The sequence below is a fragment of the Leptonotus elevatus genome, chromosome 12 (genome assembly GCF_054856555.1).
Source record: "Leptonotus elevatus isolate MCC_2025b chromosome 12, RoL_Lele_1.0, whole genome shotgun sequence".
Lineage (NCBI taxonomy): Eukaryota > Metazoa > Chordata > Actinopteri > Syngnathiformes > Syngnathidae > Leptonotus > Leptonotus elevatus.
Window position 1 is genome coordinate 21704570 of NC_141250.1, and position 11477 is coordinate 21716046.

Sequence of the window (11477 nt, forward strand, 5' to 3'; positions counted from 1 at the left end):
ATATGCTACTTGCATTACAATTTTTATGTTTATCTTGCAATATATACAGCTTTAACGTGAAGGGATTCCATTTATAGCGCTATGAATCTTAGGCCATAACAACCTTTCCTTTAACTAACTCACGTCTAGATTTACAAGGTGGCACATTTTTTAATCAGATTACATATATCAGATAAGCGCAACGATTTCATCAACCAGCAAACTACATCAACAGTTTAGCAGCTCCTGACTATTGTCCCCTTGTGGACTTCCTCCTCCCAATACGAGCGAGTGGAATAGTAGGAAATCAATACACATCTATTATGGTATGCTATGCTTTTATCAATTCACAATCTGTGTGACAAAATATGTCAATGTCAATTTCATTCTGTGTGCTGCAAATTGTTACCATTCTATAAGTTGTCTAGGTTATAAGAGTAGAGACAGTCAAATTAATTCCTGGATCCGAGACTTGGTTTCCATATGAAACTGCACCAAGGAAGAAAGAAAGTGAAGACGAACGACTTACCTTTTCATTTACTGTTGATTGAAAGGTGCGAAATTACAAGCGATGGCACTCCGACCGAAGGTTCCGCATTAAGCGTGGCAAGAAACCTACTTCATGGCTGTCGACAGTGTTTATAAACACGAGACGGCTGTGACCTATGAACCTCACTGCTGATAGGGTAGGGTAAAGCCAAGTCCCATTTTAAGATCACACCCTCTCGTCACAGAGCCCGATTGTGTTATCTTGATTACAACCGCCTTCTCAACTTATGGGAGGGAACACAAAAAAAAACCCCCGAAGCCGCCATTTGATTTAGATAATGGCAATTTGTGAACCGCAGATAGACGAGAGATTACTGTACGACGGGTCAGGGAAAAGCAAGTATTTTTATTTTTTTAAAGCATAACACCAGAGTCTCTAGTACGAGTTGTTTAAATAATAATGCCTGTTTAATTTCCGGCTTCAAGACTTTTTCCTGGGGCCTTTGATGATGGACACGTCCACCGTATTTCACGTTGATGGGTGCGCAACCTTCCCATGAATAAGGCACATTTTTTTCCCATATAAAATGATTCAAAAGCATCGCACCGTACTATACACGGAAGCATCAAAATAAATAAATAAAATGTCGACGTTTACCATTACCTAAAAGTTATAGAAAAGTGGTACTTACATTCCAACATGATATTTAATGTCTAATGTTACAAATGTATGTAATTCAGTAAATTGCTTCCAGAAATTGTTTGTGTGTAAAAATCGTGAGCAAAACTAATCAAGCTAAAAGCAGTAACAATTGTTCATGCTATCCATGATGGAACATGTGGTGAGGCCAATTCAGACTCTGTTATTTATTTTTAATCTTATTTACAATAATTTGACCCGTGCAGACCCACAAGTCGAAACATGGTATTCAGATTGATATTGCGTTCATGGAATAAGAATTAAGCAGCAAAATCCACCCATTTTTATCCACCTCAGGAGGTGGCCATTTTGCTGTCGACTGAAAATGACATCACAGTTGCTCGGGTCTCAGGTAACGACCAATCACTGCTCAGCTTGCGAACATTACATAATCAAACTCAGAAAAGAGGCGAGCTGTGATTAGACCTGAGCAACTGTGATGTCATTTTCAGTCAACAAGTGGCAAAATGGCCACCTTTCAGGTGGCCATTTTGCTGCTCAACTCATACTCCACAAATGCGATATTAATCAAAATGTCTTGTTTAGACGATTTGGGGGCGCATACAATATAGTTGGGTCGACTACCACTTTCAATGTAAAGCACAGGATATCATGTAAACTAAGTAAACAATGACGTCGCTAGGAAAATAATCTTGTCAACTCACGTGAATACGCTTCCTCCTGCCTGGGAACCCCTCAATACTGATGCTGCTCTTTGAGGGGCTTTTCCAGCTCTTCTGAAAACTGAGCTCTGGAAATAAAGAAGAAAAAAAAACTGCTATAAATGTCAAATAGAAAAAGTGTCAGATATGTCAATTCTGCTTTTGGTATTGCTGTTATTTCTAGACAGTCATAAGCTAACGTAGAAAAGGCGAACCTCTCAAATAGCTGTCTTATGGAAAATAATTATTTTACATGTACTAACATAACATTGTTTATACATTATTGTCGACATCTGTATTTTCTTTAACAATGGGCTTTTAACTTTTTGTACATGAAGCAATAACGGTGACCTTGACTGATAAGCCTGCTTTCCTGTCTAGCTGACCCCCCTTTCTCCTCCCAAATCCTAACCAGGCTGCATAAAAATCTTCCCATGATAATTTACTGCGCACACCCTCACAGATCACTTCTTGTACAATGCTCTTTAAGACTTGTGTATATTTCAAGCTTCAAATATAAAGAAACCCGAAAGACAACATTTATTTCCAGATTGTTTTATTCGTCTCGCCTAACTACTGAAAATTCCACCACATAGCCAAACTGGATGTCAAATGAGTGTCCAAGACGCGGCTGAAGCTTCTTTCCTCTGAGGGACGCTAACAGGCCGACTGCCCAAGGAGCGAGAGCGGCACCTCCAAATGAACCCGCAGCTCATTTGCTGGACAAAATGAGAGGGTCTTTCAGCCAGTTAACACTTGCGAAAGGGCGAAAGGGTAACACGCGGTAACCGCATGGAGGCAATTCATTACAAAACCAAATAAATCATCGGAGCCGACGGCAAACCGTTGCATAATGCCCATTAGTCAAAGAAAGACTCGAGGCTGCAGTATGTTTCTAATTACGATTCCACAATAAACACATCAAAACAACTTATTTTATAATAAAAAAATCTGTCCAATGACACAACTGTGTGGCTGTTTGACACATTTAAAAGTGTCCCATTAATGGATCTGTGGGGGGGTACTCAGGATGTTAAATAAAAATGTATGGACCGTTTACCCTTTGATTTAACACATCTTCAGGTGGTTAAACGTATAGCAATAAAAGAAAGCCGTTTGCAACGCTACTTAACACTCGCAGTGCCCATGCCCGCGTCAATTCCAGGTCACTGATGACAGCAGGATTCCAGTTCGTTGCTCCCATGAGGGAATAGCTGATGTTCAAACCCTAAGCTGCTTCATATGATTCTCACATGACCATATCAGTTGTTTCTCATGTCAGTGTCTAGCATGAGACTGAAAGAAAATGGGGAGGGGAAATCTACAATATAGAGATCTCACAATTACTCCTAAGGAAAACACAATAAGCATTTAATAACACGCATAAATGAATACAAGACAGACCACATTTTGTTCGGATCAACCACTTGCCTTGCACTTCAAAAAGTGCAGCTCGGTTTAGCATGTGCCCCTCAATAAATTTGAGCAATGAGGAAAACTTATTTTAGCAACGCAGTTCATAAAGTGAAACCGATATATAGTAGCTACACTGACAAGAGTGATATTTACATTTTTATCCATTTTGATGATACGCGAAAAACCTCATGAAATTACTTAATTAAATATGTAAGAAACAAAGTGACTTTCAATGCATTTTGAGTCGAAATAAATCAACTTTTCTATGGTATTCTAATTTATTGAGATGCGCTGGTCTGGTAGTAATGTTTTCTCAAACATGATTAGCACAATGAGCTTCACTTTCGCAATCATACCAAAATACAAAATTAACAAAGTAAAGACATTTAAAATATATTCAGTATACAGAGAGATTTGTTTTGTTTTATATAGCTAAGCAGTTAGCGACAATGAGAGAAAAACTGAATCGGATCAACTTCAAACGCGGTCATAAAGTTTCAAAGGTTGTGCATTGTCCAAGAATTGTTTTGAAAGTCAGATACATGTGGGGGGGGGGGGGGGGGGGGGAATGGAAAATCAGCAGGCAAGTACTTCCCAAAACATTTCCCTTCCTACCCCTTTATTCTTTCTACAACCATTAAACTTGCATTTCGCCGCCTCACCCATTTGATGATTCACGTTAATATGTTAAAACCAAAAACCTTACCTCTGGTCAAAAACACTGCAACCAAATCCAAATGCACACCCCTCGAGCCCAAGGTAAGACCACTAAAAGCTTTGAAGTCCAGAGGCTCAACTTATTTGTCCAGAACGTAGGGAGGCAGGGTGTGTGTGTGTGTGTGTGCGTGTGTGCGAGAGGTATGACCAGCTACATGTGCAACTCAAAGCAAATACATTCCATTTGACCTGCAATATGGAGACAATGTTTACACATGAGAACAACCATAACATAATTAAAAAAAAAATACAAATAAAAAAATCTTTATATTTATGTCATGTTTAATGTATAGATGCCAGCACTGGTGAAGCCTTGTGAAAACAATCCTAATTTGCATGCCACATAAGGGTCTTGCCCACAAGCATATACTTGGATTGTTTTGAGTACGAGTCCCAGTATACGTACTTGTAGGAGGAGCGTTTGCCAAGCTGAGAAATATGATCAGAATGGCGCGACAACAATCCTATATGTGTGCTATGCCATTACGTATTTCCGATGTGATGGACTCTGACAACACGGTCGGGTGTTTTCAAACATTTGGTGCCAGGAACCAAATCCTTGAAGGGACCCGTTGTTGGAGGGCTGTCGTCGTATTACGCTGAATTAGTTTGATCAAAGAGTCGCAAAGTGTGGGAAAGGTTGAGACGTGGAGCAGATTGCGGACGGCGTGCGAAAGACAATGTTTACCCGATAGCGTAATCGCAACAGTGACCTTGAATGAGGCAAGGCAGCGATATAGCTGCTGGCAATGTGGTGATAATTGGACTTACAGGTAGAATGTACCCTCTCTGATTATCATTCTTAAAGAGTTACAATGCAGCAAGATCGCTGATACTTCTTGTCAAGAATAAGAACAACCTATCTCTCCAGAACCTCGCAAGTCGGGTCACTCATGAAACGAGGAGCCGCTGCATGTTCTTTGAGCAACTTTGAGCGGCGGCGTCATCAACAACATCATGAGTGCCGCGCCAAACAAAAACAAAAACAATCAAAACTAAAAGCGATCATTTCCAGCTCAGAGAATAACTATTAAAAATTATTCTGTGTCTTATTTATTCAACTTGTATCAGTCGGCTGTTGCCAAGGACATTGAAGACACGGAGGGAAAGCTGAAGGACTGGACTGCGAGATGGGGACACCCTGGATTGGTCACCAGTCAATCAAATGCATATAGCCCCCCCCCCCCCCCCCAAAAAAAAAAGTTGGCCAATGTCATGAGGATGAATCCTACAAAAAACACCAAATTCCAGCACAAATAGTCTTCATTTATGATTTAAAACTAAAAACAACAACAACAACAACAACACTCGCAACCATTGGACTAGCGGTACATGCATCGACTCCACAAAGACAACAAGCAGTCCACAGCTCACAAAGAGCCAATGTCCCAGTTTCGATAGTAAATCTGCACTGGTATGTAAAATCTGCAAATAGGGCCTGGAATCACACTTTATATCTTTATTGCTGGAAACCGTTCGAGCCGTATAACTCTCAACAACATTTTGGATGCAAGTCAGGATTCACACTTTTTTTTTTTTTTTTTTTACATTTTCACAAATCTCTCATAAGTGGACGCACAAAAACATCTTAAGGACTTCAAGACAAGTATTGGACAGGAAGTCAACCATTGTGTACAAATTTCCTTTGACAAGCTCCCCCGCTATGCAATTTCCCCAAAACGAGCCACAAATTGGAGCTGACATCGTAAAAGGATGCGCCGCAACAAGTGAGCTTTGGGCTCTACGCTATTGTAGACTTTTTGCTCAAATTGAGCCAACAGAAGGTGGAAAATGATTACTCGCATCTTACGAAGCACTTTAGATGTTTTCACAACATGCTTTTGAAGTAGCAGCTTGAATACGACGTGGTATTGACTTTCGATCAGGTTGTGTGCTGGTTCGGGGGGCAAAGGGCTTTTTTTTTATTTAAAGGCGCCAAAGCAACTGTTGTTTTATGTTGCACATTTAAAGACCGTTTGCAGAGCGTGAGGATCATAACAGTAAAGTCAATTGCGTTGTTGGGAAACATCGCTTCGCTGTGGAGCGTGTTTATGCTTTTGTTGAACACACATGGTCAGATGACTTTTTCTTTACTGCACTCCTCGGGTGTGGGAGCTATTTGTGTCTTATGTCGCTCACCTGCAGGGCCTCAGCGGTGAGCAAACATCACGAGTGGCTGCAAGTACAGAAACACAGGCAAAGTATAGTCAATATGCCCGTTTGTTACTCTTATATATCATTGCAAAGTGCCGCGGCCGTTGAATATTTCCAGAATCGGTGATTCTATCAATGATTCGAGCAATGGGATCAAAATGTATTTTGCCCTGTGATTGGCTGGCAACCAGTTCAGGGTGTACCCCGCTTACTGCCCGAAGCCAGCTGAGATAGGCTCCAGCAACCCCCGCGACCCTTGTGAGGACAAGCGGTACAGAAAATGGATGGATGGATGGATGTATTTTGCATTAAAACACCGGAACAAAATATGCACGTGAGGTGCAGGTTTGACTTTTTGTCCACTTTGGGTCGCAATCTTCATGTTCTGCACCGTAGTATCTGTGATTTTGAACGCGTGTGGCTTTTAAGAACGGGACCTCGCCTGGTGAGCGGCGTGCGTGGGAGCTGCAATTAATTAATTAATTATGATGCACAAAACTGTTTAAATATTAATATTCTATTTCATCATCTTATTGGTATGATTTTATAAAGCAATCACACTCGGAATTCAAGGCATTAATGTATTAATAGTTTGAACAGTAAATGACCACAAACTAAATTGATATTATCCTTGAAAATATTGATGAGTCGCCGTGCTTTTCAGAGAATCTGGAAATAAAAAAAAGTGGGGGATTACGGTATGCCACTTGCTGAATTACATTCAGGCGCTTAAACCTGGACTGGCACAAACAAAACAAAAGTTCATTTCAACCAATGGAAACAAAACAATAAACAGGACTTATGTGTTGTGTCCTGTAACCACATTACAATACATTTAAGCATACTTTTTTTTTTTTTTTATTCTCCATAACCGGTCTAGCGCTAATCCGGGATTTCATTCCTGTATTGTTTGTTTATATACCGGTAAACTCTAGCAGCGCAGACAGACGACAAGCATCGGAATTTGGCAAAAACTGACCCGACCTTTTTAGCAGCTTTATTATCCTACAACTAAAACGTTGGATCAGATGTTTGACTTTGTTACAATGCCAAAAACTTTAAAAAGGAGGTTTGTTTTTGAGTCATGTGAATGAGAAGCAGAGCGGCTTAGCATTGATGTTTAGCTTGATATAATTGTACCACTATGTTCTTCTGAACTAAATTGTGTTGCTAATTATGAGTTTGTAAAAGCGTTGAATGCACACACACACACTCAACATTTAGTGTGCTGTTTTTTTTTTTTTTGTATTAATGTATTGCATTTTGATCACGTGGTTCAGTGAACTCAATTGCTTATACTGGGAATAATACTGCAGTAAAGCCACTTGATGTTTGAAAAGAAATACGATTCATGGAGAAATAGTGTTTTGAAAATGAACTTTATGACTGGATTTATTTTATGGCAGGATACAATCCATGTTTTTAAAAACTTCCATATCTGGGTAAATATAATTTCTCTCAGAAGAAATCAAAATGGACTTTTAACATTTTGGAAAGAGCTATTCAATCACCTATTGTAGATTAGTTTAGTAATATGATCAGCAATAATAATAATAATAAAATCATTAAAAAAAAATTGCCATACGTTTTTTTTCCACTTCACATTTGTTTGAGTTCATGCTTGTGTACTCCAATCATAAAAGTTGGATTCCTTTAAAAGGAATTGTTTGATGTGTTCGCTCCTATTACTAGTCATAGCTTCATACAAACAAAAAACAAAAAAAAACTATTGCTCCATTGTCTTGAAAACATTCCGATGTGACGGTATCTCAGTTGATCGTAACGCGTCCATTTTAGGAAACAGTTCTTGCTGCGGTGTACAAACTACATATTTTACGATCGGCCTGCATGCCTACTGATGAACTCGTGCTCCAGGATCGAAGCGGGAATGTAGCTTTGGCAATCCCAATGTTGTTAATTTTTATGCGGGGGAGAAAACGTGGTTTTATGAAGAAATACTTCACATTATATACATAGAATGTTGAAGCCCGCTCACATTGTCGGAGCATAAGTAGAAAAGATGTAGACCCTGCGCACATCACCCTCCCTTTCTTTTTCATTCAGAAATAATAACATGTAAATTTGAAAGCAATCATAAAAATGTAAATAACTCTCTGTATTTAATATAGAGACAAATGATTGAGGTGAACGGGGAAAAAAATAAACCAAACTGCTGTAATGTTACATCGTTGGAAGGCGCGCAGGAACCGGTACAATCTTGCAAGCCGATCACAACTGGTACCGACACTGGACCTCACTAGGACTAGGACTCTTCATGTAATCACATTTGTTGAGTTGCTTCAATATTAAAAATAAATGCAAAAGCCCATTTATGGAAACTTACAGGGCACCCTTTACTCTTTCTTCGTTGTAATTACTAAAGAATAGAAAAAGCCAGAAACAGACCTAAAAAAAATAAGCAAGTTCAGTTCATAAATGTAGTTTTAGTTTGTCATATTAGTTTCACGAGTTAGTGAATTGGCCGCTTGAACCAATGCGGTGTAAATCCAAGCCTCGGTGCGGCCCCTAAATAGACCAGCTCGGCTTAGTTGGCGTGCCAGACGAATGACTACTTCCCACCCGAGAAAGCAAGTTGCGCCATTTGCTTTCTTTGTCCATGAATCATCAGACAAAATTTGCAATTCACCGAAATATCCAATAAGACGCTCGCAATTCATTACACGTCCGCTCAGTTCGCTGCACGTGGCGAGGATAAACACGCTAGACGCTTCCGGCAAAAAAATAATCACGCTTATTAAGTGTTCACATTAGCTATACGATAAAACAAAAAATAATTAGAATATAGTCGGAACGGCAGAGAAAGGGGAACTCAAAGCAGCCGCTTTGTTTACGTTGGCGAGGAGCAGCTTGTTAGCTCGGCTAAAGTAGCTCGTAAAAAGCCAAGCCACAAGAGCTAGCAAGCAGACGACCACACAGGAAATGAGTCCGGCAAAGAACAGCCCCAAAACGACATGCTTGCTAGTCGAAATGTTCACGAACTTCGCTTCAACAAGTGGCGAATATTCGCGCAGAAGCCGGCTGAAGCGCTCGTGCCCATGTTGTGGGAGTGAATGAAGAGTAAATGCGTTTTTGATGTCGTTACCTCACTCGAGTGCCGTGTGCATCTCCTCTCCGCTTGGTACGAAAAAAAAAAAATTCCGCGTAAGTGACGTCAGGCGGCTTGAAGGAACACTTATTCCCCAACGCGGTTTACGCACTATGTGTGAAGTCGCAAAATAGGCGGGGCAAATGTATACGTAGTTGGCGCAGGGAAGAAGAGGACGTTACTTTTTACTTTCACACTGCAGCAGGCCGGTGTACTGGCGGGACTAGTACATCAGAGATTTTTAACTGATTACTAATTTGACTTAACTGTCTCACGTATTCATCATTTGCGTCCACGAGGTAGGTATAATGTGCCCACAAAATAGCAATTCATTCAATAGTTGTTTAGGACAGTGGGGTATATAAATCAAGCGCACCCTGGTAGATAAGAAGCAGGGGAATCGTGGATTGTGGTTTATGGCATAGGTGCGCTCCATTTAGTCATACAGACGTCCAGGTTGTTCATGGGGATTATATTAAGACATTTAATTTCGTGCATACATTATGTCTATTCCCTGTCCTTAAGTATACTTTGACCAAACTGTAGTATTTTATGGTCACAACTACCTTTTGTGCAAGGTATATATCTATATTGCGGTCATAATTTCACTATGTGTAAATGGTACAAAAGTTGACGTTTATGCTTTTTGTGTGTCAAAAGTATGAAAGTCACATTACTCAAGTTTGTGTGCCATTATATGATTGCAGAAATGTCTATTTTTTCCACAATATTTTTAATCACAAAAAATTCAAAACAATCAAAACTGGGTGCATTACATTCACATTTGCATGTATAGTTAGCAAGACGTGGGAAAGACAACGGTAAAGCTGAATATGTAAAAAGAAAAAAAGCATATATATCCTCACATAACAAAAGAATGACTGAGCACAGTCTGCATCGATTTTCCCATCGGCATCGCCACTCGTGGTTCTTTTTGTTTACTTTGGACTCATGATGTGCCATATCCAAGTAATCAATGGATTGACACGCGCTGCACCGAGCAATTCGTCAGTTAATACGGCGTGAAATGATTTTGCGTTCCTTGTTAGGATGTGAACAACTGACTTTAGCTCTGAGCATCAAATACAGGTGGTGATGGTGGTTGTGTGTGCGAAGAGGAGTCATCTTCTCAGCAAATTAGTGTTTCAAGTTTGATCCCAGCAGACACTGGATAATACAGACAGCCAAGAGAGAACTACGGGGTTTGATTTCGTCCCGCAATACATGATGCGGCCGAGTTAATTGCCTAAAACCACAAGTCGAGTGTTAAGAATGGGGATTCACCATCTTTGGAAATTCACCAATCTTTGCAATCTTGGTAAAAATGTACGCAGTGAGCGTTTTCCCATTAGTGCACAGTTGCACAGGACGTACAAAAAAGTTTCAAGGATCTATGTCTGAAAATGAACAGAAGTCCGCCATTTTGGTTTGAAGTGCAGCCATTGTGAGCGAAATTCCAGACACTGTACATACTTCCCGCATCCACACGCAAAAAGGGTCTACGTCGTCCATCTTGTCTTGTTGCAGCCATCTTGATACATTGGAAGTAGAATGGTTTCATTTTTTAACCATTTAAGCATGCGATATGATTTGCTCAACATTTTCATACAATAATAATGAAACGGCATTTTTGGATCAATAAAAATCCAAGTTTCTTGCCTAATTATACAATTATCATGAAGAAAACAGTCCCAATGTGTTCAATGCAAAACATTTCACAAAGGCGCACAGGGTCCAAAGGAGTAATAAAAACAATGAGATTTGCATAATGGCCCAGAACAGCAGCTTATATGGTTTACGCTTCAGGCGAGTTTGCTTTGTCGCAATGAGAAGAAGTGGATAAAGGAAAGAAAAAGTCCTCAAGCACGACACTGTGCTTCAGAGTATCTTCTGATGTAGGATGACATTTAGAGAGTCGGGTTTGAGTTTTATTAGAACTAAGTTGACGGCACACGGTGACGGGGGGTGGGTGGGGGGTTTCTTTCAAAAGTTCAAGTGCTTCTCGTGCAAAAAAAAAGGTCCCCGTAAGAGCATGCCAGTGGTATCTACAGCTCCACTTTGCGAGAGAGCTCAGCAGTTGCTGTTTGCGCCCCCTGGCTATACAAAACACAAGAGACTTAAAGTTATATAAGAGTCGAAGCCTATTCACATGGAATAGCTGAGTTTATAGTGAGCCCAACCCCCCCCCCCCCCCCCACACAAGTTCTTGCTTTTATGCAGCAGCATATAAAACCATCAAACAAGGGCATCCATT

The 11477-nt window shown here is 40.2% G+C and overlaps 1 protein-coding gene across 1 annotated transcript in view; it reads right to left on the reverse strand.

The window, feature by feature from the left end:
* The window catches only part of slc39a10 (solute carrier family 39 member 10), a 28323-nt gene extending 19039 nt beyond the window's left edge, over positions 1–9284 (reverse strand). Inside the window, exons 1-2 of the mRNA XM_086090514.1 lie at positions 9221–9284; positions 1834–1919 (exon numbers count right to left, since the gene is read on the reverse strand). The gene's annotated coding sequence lies outside the window, so the exon portion shown is untranslated. The remainder of the gene's footprint in view (positions 1–1833; positions 1920–9220) is intronic.
* Between the last annotated feature and the right edge of the window lie 2193 nt (positions 9285–11477).